Below are 18160 nucleotides of genomic sequence, written 5' to 3'. Positions count from 1 at the left end.
CCATGGGGTTTTCAAGGTTGCAGATTACCAGGTCTGTCTTCCAAGGCACCTCCGGGTGGGTTAGAACTGCCAACCTTTCAGGTAGTATCGAACGCTACCCAGGACTCCTTGATTTAACAATTACTCACTGGTTAATCAGAAAAATAAAGAAGCACCCCTGATACTCATGGGGTGGTGGTGATGGTGGGTTCCGAAGGAGACTGGCAAGGCGCTCCACAACTTTTCTGACTGTTTCGCGGAACCCTCTGGGTTCTGTCCTGCTGACTCTGTGGATATGATTTCAGATCTCATTATATAACAATGACTTCAGGAATGTACTGCTGGGGGTAGGGAATGGTCAGGGGCGAGACCAAGCCAGGATTTGAAGGTGGGGCTTCCTGAAGGGTGGGGGCAGATTTGCAAGGCAGAAATAGAAAGATTTGCAAGTCAGATCTGGAAGGAGGAAGTAAAAGGAGGAAGCTTTCTCAGAGAAGCAAGAGGCTGGGGGACTGCATGAGAGACTGGTCACCCATTGCTGTCGAGTTGATTCCGACTCATAGCGACCCTATAGGACAGAGTAGAACTGCCCCATAGGGTTTTCAAGGCTGAAATCTTTACGGAGGCAGACAACCACATCTTTCTCCCATGGAGCGGCTGGTGGGTTCGAGTCACTGACTTTTCGGTTAGCAGCCAAGCATGGACTGGTAAGACCCCAGATAGGGCCGGAGTTGCTCAGTATGGTAGCCCTGGGGGCCTGTGGTACCCACAGATATACACCTACGAAAAGCTTAACTTCTTGGTGCTCTCCCTTTAAACTATGAAGAAACTCATACTTAGCATGTGTCTTAATTTTTTTAGTGCTACTGTAACAGAAATACCACAAGCAGGTGGCTTTAGAGAATAGAACATCTTTTTGGAGGCTAAAAGTCCAAAGCAGGTCCTTCTTTGTCGGTAGCCCCAGCTTGGCGATGCTCACTTGGCATCTGTCTTCCCCTGTATGTGTCTCTGTGTCTAATCTGCTCTTTTTATAACTCAAACCAAAAAACAAAACAAAACCATTTCCATCATAGTGACTGTATAGCACAGAGTGGAACTGCCCCATAGGGTTTCCAAGGAGCTGCTGGTGGATTTGAACTGCTGACCTTTTGGTTAGCAGCCGAGCTCTTAACCACTGCACCACCATAGAAGTGGATTAAATTTAGAACCCGTCCTGCTTGGGTATGATCTAATTAATATAACAAAGAAAACCCTATTTCCCAATAGGGTTACATCCACAGGTACAAAATTCCAATATATATTTTAGGAGGGACACAGTTTAACAGCATACAGGCTAAAAACATTTTCCACTGCTATGTAAGATTCTCCCTAATTACCCATGCCTTTTTTTCATTTTAGCACATGATGATGTTGTAGAGAATACATGGGTGGATTGGTAGGGTACAAGTGGCCTGACCCTCCTATTTGGAGAAAGCAGCTTGGTCTCAAGGGCGCCGCGATCAAGATTTGCGGTGGCCCCTGTGATCTGGGTATCAGGGAGGAAAGCGTGGTACTGGAGTGTTGTTTCTAATCCACACTGGTGGATTGTTGTAACCCTTGGAAGGGGGGCAGCTGGGGCTTGGACCAATTCAGTTCAAGGGACCTGCCTGATTTTGACTGGAATCCTCTGAAGGAAGCCAGGGGTAATAAATACTCCAGCTCCCTCACGGGAGGGCTGGATGACTCAGTTCAGTGGAAACTGTAAAATGCTTGGGAAAATAGAGAGCCCTGTAAATGCAAAATATTATTATGAACTCTCCCTCCGCACACACTCTTCACCTTCATGAGGTGTTGTCTTTAAGAATGAAAAATTATAAGGTTATTAAACTCACTGATCTGACAAGCACACATTTAACTGGAGCCCCGAGCCTTCTGCAATAGCAGCCCTCGGTTCTACCTTGCCTCTCTCTTCCTCCGGAAGAGAGACTCACTGGCGCGGTGAGTCTCTGGCAAATCTGAACCTCAGCTTCACAAATGGTGGGACTTAACCCTCTCTGAGTCTCCATTTCCTCACCTGTAATATGGGGTGATGACATCTCCCTCATAGAGACAGTTCTTCGGAGCCTCTGAAGCTTTGAGTAACATAAAGTGGTGAATTTATATGTGAATGGAAAGGAAGGAAGGCTGGTTGAATTCTCGGAGGATGTTTATACTTTTGATATAACTCTGCAATTTCCCAAAGAGTAAGACCAGGGACAAATGAGCTGTGTCTCTAGTAAATTGAGACCAGACCAGACCCATGGCCGTTGAGTCGACTCTGACTCATAGTGACCCTATAGGACAGAGTAGAACTGCCCCATAGAAGTTTCCAAGGAGTGCCTGGTGGATTTAAACTGTTGATCTTTTGGTTAGCAGCCATAGCACTTAACCACTATGCCACCAGGGTTTCCTCTAGTAAACTAGCACTCTTTTAATATGAGGATGTGTTATTGTTTGCTGCAAGGGGCATACGAAAACTATCTCTTGGGCAGTTACAGACTTTGTGGCACTTGATGGCCAAAGAGGTCAAAGGTCAAGATCCAGAGAAATGGCTATATGCTGGGATTCTAATCAGTGGGACTCCTTACCCTCCCAAGGCCCCTTTGGTGCGGTCACCAGATGCTGCTGACTTCTGCACCCTTCTGGCTACTTTGTCAGGCCAAGCTTCTCTCTGACTGGTACATCTGCAGTCCTACTCAGCGCAGAGGCAGTGAAACTGCAGCAAACAACTTGGCGTCTGCTTCCTGGTGGGTTGTTCTCTAGGACACAGCAAAGAAAGCATGAAGACCACCGGCTTCAAGGTTGACCTAGTAAGGCGGTGTCTACATTTCCTGTTGTTGTTAGGTGCCTTTGAGTTGGTTCCAACCCATAGCGACCCTATGCACCACAGAACGAAACACTCCCCAGTCCTGCACCGTCCTCAAAATTGTATGCTTGAGCCCATTGTTGCAGCCACTGTGTCAATCCATCTTGTTGAGATCTTCCTCTTTTTTGCTGATCCTCTACTTTACCGGGCATGATGTCCTTCTGCAGGGACTGATCCCTCCTGATAACAAGTCCAAAGTATGTGAGACGAAGTCTCGACATTGTGGTTGTACTTCTTCCAAGACAGATTTGTTCATTCTTTTGGCAGTCCATGATATATTCACTATTCTTCACCAATACCACAATTCAAAGGCATCAATTCTTCTTCTTTTTTCCTTGTGGTGCTATAACAGCAATACCACAAGTGTGTACCTTTTAACGATCAGAAATTTATTTTCTCACAGTTTAGAAGGCTGTAAGTCTGAATTCAGGGCATCAGCTCTAGGGGAAGGCTCTCTGTTTTCACTCTGGGGGAAAATTCTTGTCTCAGTTTCTCTAGCATTCTTCTTGGTGTTCCTTGGAGATGTCCATGTGGCATCTATCTTTCCCCCACTCATGCTTTCTTGTTTCTATGCCTTATCTGCTCCTTTTATATCTCAAAAGTTGTCTCAAAAGCCACACCATACACTGATACGGACTCATTAACATAACAAAGACAACCCTATTTCCAAATGGGATTACCTCTACAACCCAAAACCCAGTGCTGTCGAGTCGATTCCGAGTATCCCAAAAAACCAATCTTGACTGGTAATGACCCTACAGGACAGAGTAGAACTGCACCATATGGTTTCCAAAGAGCGACTGGTAGATTCAAACTGTCGTCTTTTTGGTTAGCAGCCGTAGCTCTTAGCCACTGTATCACTAGGGCTCCATCTACAGGGACAGGGTTAGAATTTATAACATAATTTTGGGGGGCACAATTCAATTCATAACAAGCAATGAGTGCTCCTGGGAACCTGAGGTTCAGAATCATCTCTTCTTAATTGAAGAGGTGACTGTCCTTCTAGCTGTAGGATGAAGTCTGAGTCCCGGAGCTTGCACCCCATCCTCACCCCCACATATGGCTCAGGCCCACTGGCCCAGAATCACCCGTAGCTGCAGCCCCCCTGTAATATAATTTTCTAAAAATGCTATCTTGACCCAGTTTTGAGGCCCTGGCTGGAGGCTGGTCAGTTCCCCTTCTTGAGCAGCTGATGAAGTCTACTCCAACCACCCTCCTTATTGGGTTCTCAGATTCCTGGACCACCATTAAAAAAAAAAAAACAAAAAACTCATTGCTGTCGAGTGGAATCTAACTCATAGGTGAGGCTATGGGCTACCATGGAGGCATTCAGCTCGCCTAGGGCCAGGTATCCAACAACTAGGGAGAGCCCTTCTGCCCCCTGAGCCTGCAGAATTATTCAAAGTGCCCAATCCCCAGGAAGTCTGTGAAACCTACCTAACCCTATCCTGCTTGCCATACGTAAGCCATCTGCTACAGTTCTAGCTTCTTGTTACCTCGTCCTTGCGTACAAACACCTGTGTGGCCTTGCATCATGGTGTGTTGTGCCTCCCTGTCTCTGGGAGCTGTGGGTGTAATAAACTGAGTTACTTTTCATGGCCTCCCTGATCGTCTTTTCTGTGTCACACTTGACTTACCATCCCACAAATCTGTCAGATCACCCTCTAGCTCATTGTCCAGCCCCTCACACACTTCCTGTCTTTGCCCATATGGCTCCTTCACTTCCTATTTCCACCAGTTGAACACCTGACTATTTATCAACCCCTCTGAGAAAACTTTCTCCACTTCCCCAAACAGAGCAGGTTGCCATAACTTCCCCTCCGCCCCCCGCCATTGCCTCCCTAACCCTCTAAATTGACTGATCCACCCACATGTTATTACCCCTTGACAAGCATGTGAGAATAATCAGAACAGAAGCAGGCTAACACGGAACACTGCTTTGGTAGGCCATCCATATCCATTGGTAATGGATCACGGCTAGGTCCCCGAGGAGAGGCAGGAGTCGCAGAGCCAGTAGGAGGTACTCAGGGAGCTGGAGAATCTTCTGTTTACCAGTCAAGACAGAGTTATCTTATTAAGTTAATCACTAGCACCGCTGTACTTGTTCATACTACCTGAGTGTAGGTCCTGCATAAAAGCAAGCCAGTTCTGTCAATTGATGCCGATTCTTCGCTTTTGTGATCGATCTGACCTCCCTGGTTCCCCAGGCTTGGGGCTTTGTGCTCCAACACTGAGAGTTGCCTCTGAGACCTTTGTCTTATCCACCCTATGACTTTCCTTCTAGATCTGGAATTGGCATGGATCTTGGCTTGAGTCAAATTTCTGGTTTTCATGGAGGAATTGCCAGCCTGGGGTTCTCAGGTCCTTACCCAGCTTTTCATCCTTTCAGGAAGTGTCAGACTGCTCCTTCCTCTATACTCCTCAACTCTTTGATCTATAACTTATCATCTTGTCTTGTAACCATTTGTTTTCACGACTGAGCCCTCCCTGTCGCTATGAGTTGGAATCGACTCAACAGCAATGGATTTGTTTTTTTGGGGGTGGTACTATGAATGGAAGAAAACTCTGGTGGCGAAATGGTTAAGAGCTACGGCTGCTAACCAGAAGGTCAGCAGTCCAAATCTACCTGGTGCTTCTTGGAAACCGTATGGGGCAGTTCTGCCCTGTCCTGTAGGGTCGCTATTAGTTGGAATCGACCTGATAGCAAAGGGTTTGGGTTTTTTTTTTGGTACTATGAATAGTTTAAGGGCAAGGATATGGCAGAGTGGGGGTTGAAATATATTTTGTAAACAAATGCGTGTATATATTAAAATCAGTCTCTTATAATACTATAAATGATATTTTAGTCCAATGAATTACACAGAGAATCAGTTTTATCACCCGTGATTTCCATTTCAAGTCCCCAAAAAGGAGGAGAAAAAGAATCTGCTTGTCTGGCCTCACCTGGAGTCAAAGGAGTATACTCTTTTCCTTATACTTTTCTAATGCTACCATGTTCTTCATGGCTAGGCCACCTTCGTCACTACTGTTTGAATTTGGATTAAGTCTGTTGCTTGGTTATGCATTTGAACTTCATCTTAAATTGGTCATGGCCCATTGCCATTGCTTCACATTTCACCTATTGTGTTTCCTCATTTATTACTTCTATAGGTTGTGAGTTAGGATAATAAAGTCAAGATAAAATCACCCCAAGCCATTTACAGCTCTGGGAAGCTGGCACAGGGCTGTCAAAAGCTGGCTGGGTACCATCAAGAGGAGGCAATGTTCCTCCATGTTGCCAACCTTATCAGGACTCTTAAAAGTTTCTCTTCTAAATTTTAGGAAAATGATGACACACTTCCCTAGAGGTGTTCTGGAGGTTTCTTTTGGTGGGAAGTCTTTCAGCAAGTATTTTGATTATAAGTACTTCTCATGCTTTTTCATTGGATTAAGTCTGTAACTTGAGTTCTATATTGTGAAATACTGACATAGAGATAGTAATCATTGTGCATAGTTGAGGTATCATTGTCATCATCACCAGCCACTCACACTAAGTATAAGTTTATAGTGTATGGGATCCCATACAGGATGCGCTTGTTAAAGAATAATTGGGAAGTTTTTTTTTTACTGTGACAAAATATTTTGTATGAGGGGCAGGGAGAACAGGAACAGCTTGTGAAAGCTGGTAAGTAATCATACAACCCCATTCCTTTAAATATTTACATTATGTGTCTTTGAGTCCAACACAACCACTTGATTCAGTCAATTTTTTTTGTATGTGTGACTGAATTTCTTATTTGATGGGGTGGCTTGTTTATTTGACATGGACAAACCAGCTACATTTCAAATTCTTTTTTAAGTGTTGAGACAATATAGCCAATAAGCGTGTCTTTCGGCAATCAATCAATTGATCATCAATAGCAATGCTTACTAAGCACTAACCACATGCCCAGGCCCGTGTTTAGAAGGACACAGAGAAGAGGAAGGCACCATTTCTCCCTCTTTTCTTTATGAATTGATAATCTAGGCAGACAGTCCTGGGTTCAGATCTTAGTCCTGTAACTTTCTAGCAAAGTGGAGCTTTGGTAAGTGATGTTATACCTCTGAGCTTCTGTTTCCTCCTCTGTAAAATGGAGATAATGATGACGCCTACCTCACAGGGCTGCTGTAGGGATGGAGGGGGATAATAGGTGGATTCTGTAGGGTGTATCTATGAATGTTGGCTTTTTTCTCCTTCTCCTAGCCTTCAGCCTGGAGAAGGCCCATTGGAGAGGGTGGTCCTACCAAGCCCTGTGTGAAGGCCTTGTTCTCCAGGCTGAGGACCATTATTTATGCCCACATGAAAGTGGATCCATGGTTGGCTTGCTCTAAGCAGAGGCTACAAGCTGGCTGCCCACCGGCCAAAGCCAACCTTAGACTCTTCCAATTTGTCCTGTTGTTCTTGTTGTTGTTAGGTGCTGTTGAGTTGGTTCCAACTCATAGCCACCCTCTAGGACAGAGAAGAACTGCCCTGTAGGGTTTCCAAGGAGCAGCTGGTGGATTTGAACTGCTGACCTTTTGGTTAGCAGCCATAACTCTTAACCACTAAGCCACCAGGGTTTCCACTATGCCACTAGGGCTCCCCAATTTGCCCTATGTGATATTAAAAATCAAATTAGTTGACAATGTTTAAATATCAGAAGATTTCCATAAAACTCTGAATTTGAGGATTCCCTTAAAAATCAGAAGATCTGGCCTTTGCTACTCAGATAGAGCTGATCAGAAGCAACCCTCTTTGGGTGAGTCAAGCACTCTCCTGACTGCTTGTGACACCACACAGGGAGATGAGCTGAGGTGAAAGGGCACCATTTAGTTCAGTCAGAGTTCAAAGCTGAAGTAAAAGAACAAATTGATGAGATAGGTCAGTCCAAGCCCTAAGAGGATTCCAAGAAGTTTAAAGACTTAGTTCATTTGTTCATTTAACAAATATTATTCTGGAGCACCTTGATGCACAAATTGTTGTATTGGCTACAAAGGGGGGAAGAGAATGAACATTATTGAGCACCTAGTATGTGTCGGGCTCTGACATGGGCTCATTTAATCCTCCCAGCGACTTTGTGAGAATTGTTTTGGATGCATTTTTTGGAGAGGTAACACATTTGCTTTCCTGTAATTCATCAGTTATGATGTATTTTCACATTTTAACATCTCTGAAATCGAGACAGATATGACAATCAATGGACTCTTATAATTACTGTTGGCCAGACTGTGATGCAGTTGTCATTGCCTGTGTACATGTAAGTTTGGCTGTTGCTCCTGGTGGCATGACTGTTGTTGAGTGCTATCAAGTTGATCCTAACTCGTAGCGACCGCGTGTAACAGAATACAACTGCTCCCATAGGATTTTCTTGGCTGTAATCTTTATCTATAAAGATCATCAGGTCTTTCTCCCGCAGAGCTACTGAGTGGGTTTGAATCATCGACCTTTCAGTTAGCAGCCGAGCACTTAACCGTTTGCGCCACCAGGTCTCCTGGGTGGCATGACTAGATATCTGAGAATTCTCAATGTTTCAGTCAAAAACTACTTAAGAACCATTTTGGAGAAGGAACACGAGTCCTGCTTGTTGTCTGAAAACCTGTGTTGATACCTTTCAGCAAGATCAACTAGCAGAATGGGAGCCAGGGGCTTGGAAGGAAATCCCAGAGACAACGATGAGCGCTGTTTTAAGAAATGCTGCATTACCAATGTTCTTGGTGGCAGAGAGGATGACATTGTGTGGGAAACACAGACAGCAGTTTCTTGGGGTTGAAAGTGACTTAGGAAAGTTGGCCTTAGAAGGTGAAGAAATTTTAGGGATACCCTAGCCGATTTGTTTAGCTCCTATTTTCCTTTTTTATTTATGTCCAAGAGTGACATGTGATAAAAGTAAATGTCTGAATGAGTCTGTAATGGATTGAATTGTGTCCCCTAAAAATATGTGTCAACTTGGTTAGGCCATGTGTGGTTGTCCTCCGTTTTGTGATTTTCCTATGTGTCATAAATCATAATCCCTGCCTGTGGTTAAAGACGATTAGGGTGGGATGTAACACCCTTGCTCAGGCCACATCCCTGATGCAGTGTAAAAGGATTTTCTCTGGGGTGTGGCCTGCACCACCTTTTATCTCTCAAGAGGAAAGGGAAGCAAGAAGAGAGTGGGGGACCTCATATCACCAAGAAAGCAGCACTGGGAGCAGAGCGCATCCTTTGGGCCCGGGATCCCTGCACCAGAGAAGCTCTTCGACTGGGGAAGACAGAGGACAAAGGCCTTACTCTGAAGCATACAGAGAAAGAAAGCCTTCCCCTGGAGCTGACATCCTAAATTTGGACTTTTAGCCTACTTTACTGTAAGGAAATCAATTTCTCTTTGTTAAAGCCATCCACTTGTGGTATTTCTGTTGTACAGCACTAGATAACCAAGACAGAGTCTAAAAGAACTCTTTCAGTAAATATGAAATGCAAATTCTAAGTGATAAGAAAGTATTGTGTCAAAGTTTATTTGGTAGCATTTCTTTCATTTTTAGACAAAATAAGAATTTTATGTGATGCATAAAATAATGGTGTATCTTATAAATGATGGTATCTTAGATTCAATGAATTATGGTGGTGATATTTGTATTAAAAGAAGCCCTGGTAGTAGAATGGTTAAGCACTCAGCTGTTAACCAAAAGGTTGGTGGTTTAAACCCACCAGCAGCTCTGCGGAAGAAAAGACCTGGTGATCTGCTCCCATAAAGATTAGAGCCTAGAAAACCCTATGGGGCAATATGAGTCAGAATCAGCTTGATGGCACACAACAACATTTGAATTTAGGTAAACCTGAGGTCTTGAAGCATTGTCTTGTGAATGAAAGGACTCTAATATATGTGTTCCTTGCTTCTTTTCTTATTGTGCATCTTTCCAATATAAGCATATTGCTTACGCACTGCGACAGAAAAAAAAAATTCAGAAAAGAAAGTGAAAGTTCCCCTATACCCAGTTCCCAGACATACCATGGTAAACAGAATGGTGTATATTCTTCCAAAATCTAGCTTTTAAAATAAATTAAAAATTATAATTTGAAGTATCTGATACAAACCAAAGAATATATGTAAATTACAAAGCATAACCCAGACCCATGAAGTCACCCACTGAATTAAGAATTGTCACCTTCCCAGTAGTATCGCATTTTCTTGTACACCCCTTCCCAAGCCTATCCCCCAGTCTCTCCACTAGGGAAGCTACTGTTCTGACTTTTGTTGTCATTCTTTCTTTTGCTTTCTTTATAATTTTGCCATATATGTATGAACCCCTAAGCCATGTATTCTTCTTGTTTTGTTTCCTTTTGACTTCTAAAAAATAATATTGGACTGTATGTATTCTTCTGCAACTTGCTTTCTGCACTCAATGTTATATAGTTTGTGAGATTCATCTCAGTCCTGACACAATTGACATTTGAGGCCAGATAATTCTTTGTTGGGGAGGGGCTGTCCTGTGCATTGTAGAATGTTTAGCAGCATCCCTGGCTTCCACCAGCTAGAGACTGGTAGCACCTCTGAGTGTGAGAAAGAAAAAAAAATGTGTCCAGATACTGTCAAATGTCCTCTGGCAAGCAAAATGGCCCCTGGTTGAGGGGAAGCAAAATGGCCCCTGGTTGAGGGGAAGCAAAATGGCCCCTGGTTGAGGGGAAGCAAAATGGCCCCTGGTTGAGGACCACTGCTGGAACTGGAACCCATTCATTCGTTCTGCTCTCCAGCATTCCATTCTGTAGCTATACTGATTCCAAATCCACTGCGGTCAACTCCAACTCATAGCAACCATATAGGACAGAATCAAAGCGCCCCATAGGGTTGGTTTCCGAGGCCGTAAATCTTTACAGAACCAGACTGCCACAGCTTTCCCTCGCAGAGCAGCTGGTGGGTTAGAACAGCCAACCTTTCAGTTAACAGCCAAGCACTTTAACCACTGCACCACCACGGCTCATTTCTACAGCTATGAAAAAAAAACTGTATTTATCCAGTCACCTATCCTCCTAATGTTGGACATCTGAGTTATTTATATAAATATAAATGTAAGTATATATATGTCTTTTTGTTGTTGTTGTCATGCCGTGATTAGTCCGGTGCAAGAGTCTCTCTAGACTGGGATATGTACCTAGGGGTCGTTTAGTATGTAATGTTCAGCTTCGTAAGTTCATGCCTGTGTTGAGTTCTTTGAAACAGATCCGTAATAAATATCATGAGATCTCAGCTTCTTTGATCATTTATGCATTCACCTGAATTCCCTTCTCTCCCTTGGGCTGCACAGGTCAAAGCAGAGAGCCGAAGGGTCCAGTAAACTAGAGACAAAGAAAAGGATAGGTCCTAGGAATACTGGACATTTCCTTCCTAGGAAGGAAACAGAGGAAGTCTGAATTCTTTATCTTGCTTCTAAGCTGTCTAGGACCTGATTGCTTCCTGCCTTTTGGGCCCCATCTATCTTCCACTCTAACTCTTCCCTATCTTGTGCTCGTCGCCCAGATTACTCCTTGTGTCTCGCTCAAGCAGCGCCTCTGCTAGAATATCCTTACCTGCCTCCTCTACCTATCAGAAGCCTCCTCACCTTTCAAGGCCCACGTCACGTGTTGCTTCTTCCCAGAGCCTTGAGCTCCCACAGCATTTAGTTGATGCCCAACTTACGGCACCCTTCTTGGGAGTCATCATCTTCTTTGCTTCTAGAATCTTCTTGAGAGCAGGAGCCATGAGGGTACATCATTTTGTCATCCACCAGAAAATCTACTATTGTGTGCCCACCTTGCATATGGAGCAGTAAAAGATCGTATGACAATCCCTCTGTGCCCTAATGGGGATTAAAGACAGGTCTTCGTGGTGTAGAGGATAAAGCAGGGGACACGGAGTTAGGCATAAGTAAGTGGGATTCTGGCTCTGGCCCTCGCCAGCTGTTCTATTTAACGATTCCATTCCATTGTCTCATCTGCCAAATGAATATCTTAATAATAGCCAAGTTCACAGCTACAGTGGCAATGATAACTGCATCACAATCTAAACAACAGCAATTATGGATTATGTTATCTGTCTCAATTTCAGAGATGTGAAAATATATCAGAATTGATGAATTATAGAGAAGCAAATGTGTTACCCCGCAAAAAATGCATCTGAGACCAAAAGTAGAAAATAATAAAGCCAAGAAGAGGTAAAAGACAAATGGTTGAAGGTCACAGACCTTCAAGTTCTGTTAAAAACAGTCGTGTACTAAGAACCAGTAGTGATGGCTATGCTCCCGGGGTACAAGCATTAAAGGGATGGACCGCCTCTAGAGAATTTAGAAATAATAAAACCTTCTAAGACTCCATCTGCTCTTTGTTATCATAATGACTAAACAATATCAGTGCTAAAATACTCTTCCCTAAAAAGAAAATCTCTTGCTGGTCTAAATTCTAAACAACCCTGGAGTTACTGTTGAGTTTTAATTATAGATAGGTAAGTAGGTAGGTGGATGAATGGATGGATGCATGGATCGATGGATGGATGGACAGCTGGATAGAATAGATAGATATATAGATAGGTGCTTCAAATTGGCATCATTATTACCCATTGCTGTCAAGTCACAGCGTTCTGACTCACAGTGACCCTATAGTACAGAGCAGAACTGCTGCATAGGGTTTCCAAGGTTGTGATCTTAACAGAAGCAGATTGCCACTCATCTTTCTGGCTGGTGGGTTTAGACAGCCAACCTTTCAGTCAGCAGTTGAGTGCTTAACCACTGGGCCACCAGCGTTCCTGGCATCGTTATTGCATAACTCTTAATATACATTGTATTCTACATGAAAGTTAATTTGGACATTCCCAGTTCTACAGTTGCCCTCATCACACACACAAGCAGACACATCTACATACATTCAGTTCAAAATTGTTCTTCAGCCCACTTGGGGCTCAATTCATGTCTCCAACCCTTGTGGTATTACATCTTCCTGCATTTAAACAGTAAATTTGTAATAAATAATGATAGCACAGTGGTTGTAAGAACTTGAATTACTGCAGTTCTGTCATTTTATGTGACTACCTGGAGTTTTTATTTGTGTTTAAAATTTTTATTTAATAAGTAGAAATTCCAGCACACATGTAATATTTTATGATTTTGAATATCTTGTGTTTGAAATATATTATTTTAAAATTACTAATTTTTTTAAAACTAAAGAACAAATTAAGAGAATATAAATGGTTGTTGTTAGGTGTCATCAAATGGGTTATGACTCATAACCACCGTATGTACAACAGAATGAAACACTTCCCAGTCCTGCGCCATCCTCACAATCCTTGTTATGCTTGAGCTCGTTGTTGCAGCCACTGTTCCAATCCGTCTTGTTGAGGGTCTTCTTTCTTTTGATGACCCTCTACTTTATCAAATATGATGTCCTTCTCCAGGGATTGGTCCCTCCTGATAACATGTCCAAACTACTTGAGATGAAGTCTTGCCATCCTTGCTTCTAATGAGCTTTCTGGCTGTACTTCTTCCAAGACAGATTTGTTCATTCTCCTGGCAATCCATGGTATATCCAATATTCTTCATCACACCATAATCCAAAGGCATCAGTTCTTCTTTGGTCTTCCTTATGCATTGTCCAGCTTTCACACGCATATGAGGCAACTGAAAACACCATGGCAAGAGTCAGGCGCACCTTAGTCCTTAAAGTGACATCTTTGCTTTTTAACACTTTAAAGAGGTCTTTTTGCAGCTGATTTGCCCAGCGCAATGTGTTGTTTGATTTCTTGACCGCTGCTTCCATGGGTGTTGATTGTGGGTCCAAGTAAAACGAAATCCTTGACAACTTCAATATTTTCTCCGTTTATCATGATATTGCTTATTGGTCCAGTTGTGAGGATTTTTGTTTTCTTTATTTTGAAGTGTAATGCATACTGTGGTCTTTGATCTTCATCAGCAAGTGCTTCAAAGTCCTCTTCACTTTCAGCAAGCCAGGTTGTGTCACCTGCATATCGCAGATTGTTAATGAGTCTTCTTCCAATCCTGATGCTGTGTTCTTCTTCATATAGTCCAGCTTCTCTGATTATTTGCTCAGCATACACGTTGAATAAGCACAGTCATAGGATACAGACCTAACATACACCTTTCTTGACTTTAAACCACACAGTATTCCCTTGTTCTGTTCAAACGACTGCCTCTTTGTCTAAGTACAGGTTTCTCATGAGCACAATTCAGTGTTCTGGAATTCCCATTCTTTGCAATGTTATCCATAATTTGTTATGATCCACACAGTCAAATGCCTTTGCATAGTCAATGAAACACAGGTAAACGCCTTTCTGGTGTCCTCTGCTTTCAGCCATGATCCATCTGACATCAGCAATGATATTCCTCATTCCACGTCCTCTTCTAAATCCTGCTTGAATTCCTGGCAGTTCCCTGTTGATGTACTGCTGCAACTTCTTTTGGATGATCTTCAGAAAAATATTACTTGTGTATGATATTAATGATATTGTTTGATAATTTCTGCATTCTGTTGGATCACCTTCCTTTGGAATGGGTACAAATACGGCTAGGCAGCTGTCTTCCAAATTTCTTGGCATAGACGAGTAAGCACTTCCAGCGCTGCATCTGTTTGTTGAAACATCTCAATTGGTATTCTGTCAATTCCTGGAGCCTGTTTTTCACCAATGCCTTCAGTGCAGCTTGAACCTTTCCTTCAGAACCGTAAGTTTTTTTTTTTTCCTTGAGTACATGTGATTTTTTTAATTATTATATTTTTTTTATTGTACATTAGATGAAGGTTTACAGAACAAACTAGCTTCTCATTGAACAGTTAGTACACATATTGTTTTACGACGTCAGTTAACAGCCCCACAACGTGTCAACACTCTCCCTTCTCCACCTTGGGTTCCCTATTACCAGCTTTCCTGTCCCCTCCTGCCTTCTAATCCTTGCCCCTGGGCGGGTTTGCCCCTTTAGTCTTGTTTTGCTTTACGGTCCTCTCTAATCTTGGGCTAAAGGATGAACCTCAAGAGTGACTTCATTACTGAGCTAAATGGGTGTGTCTGGGGGCCATACTCTCGGGATTCCTCCAGTCTCTGTCAGGCCAGTAAGTCTGGTCTTTTTTTGTGAGTTAGAGTTTTGTTCTAAGTTTTTTCTTCAGCTCTGTCTATTCAGGTCATCTATTGTGATCCCTGTCAGAGCAGTCAGTGGCAGTAGCTTGGCACCATCTAGTTGGAGAACTGTAAGTTCTTGATCATATGCTACCTCCTGAAATGGTTGAACGTTGACCAATTCTTTTTGACACAGTGACTTTGTGTATTCCTCCCATTTTCTTTTGATGCTTCCTGCATCGTTTAATATTTTCCCCATTGTTGTTGTCGTTAGGTGCTGTCGAGTTGGTTCCAACTCGTAGCGACCCTATGCACAGTGGAACAAAACACTGCCTGGTCCTGCGCCATCCCCACAATAGTTGCTATGCTTGAGCACATTGTTGCAGCCACTGTGTCAGTTCATCTTGTCGAGGGTCTTGCCTTTTTTGCTGACCCTCTACTTTACCAAGCATGATGTCTTTCTCCAGGGACTGATCCCTCCTGATAACATGTCCAAAGTATGTGAGATGTAGTCTCACCATCCTTGCTTCTGAAGAGCATTCTGGTTGTACTTCTTCCAAGACAGATTTGTTTGTTCTTTTGGCAGTCCATGGTATATTTAATATTCTTTGCCAAAACCACAATTAAAAGACATCAATTCTTCTTCGGTCTTCCTTATTCACTGTCCAGCTTTCGCATGCACACGAGGTGATTGAAAACACCATGGCTTGAGTCAGGCACACTTTAGTCCTCAAGGTGACATGTTTGCTTTTTAACACTTTAAAGAGAGCTCTTGCAGCTGATTTGCTTAATGCAATGCATCTCTTGATTTCTTGACTGCTACTTCCATGAGTGATGATTGTGGATCCAAGTAAAACGAAATCCTTGACAACCTCAATCTTTTCTCCATTTATCATGATGTTGCTTATTGGTCCAGTTGTGAGGATTTTTGTTTTCTTTATATTGAGGTGTAATCCATACTGAAGGCTGTGGTCTTTGATCTTCATCAGTAAGTGCTTCAAGTCCTCTTCACTTTCAGCAAGGAAGGTTGTGTTATCTGCATAACACAAGTTGTTAATGAGCCTTCCTCCAATTCTGATGCCCCATTCTTCTTCTGATTATTTGCTCAGCATACAGATTGAATAGGTATGGTGATAGGATACAACACTGACATACACCTTTCCTGACTTTAAACCATTTGATACCCCCTTGTTTTGTTCAAACGACTGCCTCTTAATCTATGTACAGATTCCTCATAAGTACAATTAAGTGTTCCGGAATTCCCATTCTCCGCAATGTTATCCATACTTTGTTACAATCCACACAGCCGAATGCTTTGAATCCACCAGGCACCTCTTGGAAACTCTATAGGGCAGTTTTACTCTGTTCTACAGGGTTGCCGTGAGTCGGAATCGACTCGATGGCAACAGATAAGACCCAGGAGATTTTCCCCATAGAGTCCTTCAGTATTGGAACTCAAGGCTTGAATTTTTCTTCAGTTCTTTCAGCTTGAGAAATGCTGAGTGTGTTCTTCCCTTTTGGTTTTCTATCTCCAGGTCTTTGCACATTTCGTTATAATATTTTACTTTGTCTTCTCAAGCAGCCCTTTCAGCTCTTTTACTTCATCATTTTTTGCTTTAGCTGCTCTATGTTCAAGAGCAACTTTCAGAGTCTCTTCTGACATCCATTTTAGTCTTTTCTTTCTTTCCTGTCTTTTTATTGGCCTCTTGCTTTCTTCATATATGATGTCCTTGATATCATTCCACAACTCATCTGGTCTTTTGTCATTAGTGTTCAATGCATCTAATCTCTTCTTGAGATGGTCTCTAAATTCAAATGGGATATACTCAAGGTCGTACTTTGGCTCTCGTGGACTTGTTCTAATTTTCTTTAACTTCAACTTGAACTTGGATATGAGCAATTGATGGTCTGTTCCACAGGTGGCCCCTGGTCTTGTTCTGACTGATGATACAGAGCTTTTCCATTGTCTCTTTCCACAGATGCAGTCGATTTGATTCCTGTGTATTCCATCCGGCGAGGCCCATGTGTACAGTTGCCGTTTATGTTGTTGAAAAAAGGTATTTGCAACGAAGGAGATATTGGTATTTCAAAATTCTACCATGTGATCTCTGGCATCCTTTCTATCACCAAGGCTGTATTTTCACCAATCCTTCTTCTTTGTTTCCAACTTTCACATTCCAATCACCAGTAACTATTAATGTATCCTAATTGCATGTTTGATCAATTTCAGACTGCAAAAGTTCATAAAAGTCTTCAATTTCTTCATCTTTCTGGCCTTAGTGATTACTGCATAAATCTGAATAATAGTCATATTAATTGGTCTTCCTTGTAGGCGTATGGATATTATTCTATCACCGACAGTGTTGTATTTTAGGGTAGATCTTGAAAAGTTCTTTTTGATGATGAACGTGATGACATTCCTCTTCAATTTGTCATTCCTGGCATAGTATACCATGTGATTGTCTGATTAAAAATGGCCAATATCCGTCCATTTCAGCTCAGTAATGCCTAGGATGTCCATTTATTTTTGATGACTTCCAATTTTCCTAGATTCACACTTCGTATATTTCATGTTCTGATTATTTATGGGTGTTTGCAGCTGTTTCTTCTCATTTTGAGTCATGAACATTAGCAAATGGAGGTCCCAAAAGTTCTACTCCATCCATGTCATTAAGGTCCACGCTACATTGAGGAGGCAGCTCTTCCCCAGTCGTATTCTGAGTGCCTTCCAAAGTGAGAGACTAATCTCCCAGCACTGTATCAGACAAGGTTCTGCTGCTAGTTTTCACTGGCCAGTTTTTTCAGAAGTAGACCACCAGGTCCTTCTTCCTAGTCTGTCTTAGTCTGACAGCTCCACTGAAGCCTGTCCACCAAGAGTGACCCTGCTAGTATTTGAAATACCAGTGGCAAATCTTCCAGTATTACAGCAACTCACAAGCTGGCATAGTATGACAGACTGACAGACACGTGGTGGTTAGTTAATAATAATATGTCATACTGGTTCGTTAGTTGTGACAAACATACTATTTCTAATTTAAGATGTTAACAACAGAGGAAGCTGAGTGGGGGTGGGTAGCTCCAGTATCAAATATGCTGGGAAATCATTGCTTAAAGATAAATAAAATTTTAGGTTTGAAATCTGCCAATCCTAGAGGTCTTCTATAGTCCCTTTCAGGGACTCTCTGTCTTCATGCCCCTTTTGTAGTCCCCCAAGTCCCTTCTGTAGGCCATA

At 42.5% G+C, this 18160-nt stretch overlaps 1 long non-coding RNA gene across 2 annotated transcripts in view; it reads left to right on the top strand.

The window, feature by feature from the left end:
• The first annotated feature begins 311 nt into the window (after positions 1 to 311).
• Positions 312 to 18160, top strand: part of LOC111752868 (uncharacterized) — a 29127-nt gene continuing 11278 nt past the window's right edge. Inside the window, exons 1-3 of one of the 2 annotated variants that reach the window (XR_010317417.1) lie at positions 312 to 683; positions 2653 to 2804; positions 16908 to 16985. This is a non-coding gene — a long non-coding RNA (uncharacterized LOC111752868). The remainder of the gene's footprint in view (positions 684 to 2652; positions 2805 to 16907; positions 16986 to 18160) is intronic. The other variant, XR_002787764.2, reaches the window with a different exon arrangement.

This window comes from Loxodonta africana, chromosome 13 (assembly GCF_030014295.1).
Source record: "Loxodonta africana isolate mLoxAfr1 chromosome 13, mLoxAfr1.hap2, whole genome shotgun sequence".
Taxonomy (NCBI): Eukaryota; Metazoa; Chordata; class Mammalia; order Proboscidea; family Elephantidae; genus Loxodonta; species Loxodonta africana.
The sequence above is the reverse complement of the archived record's forward strand: the minus strand, read 5'-3'. Positions and strand labels throughout refer to the sequence as shown.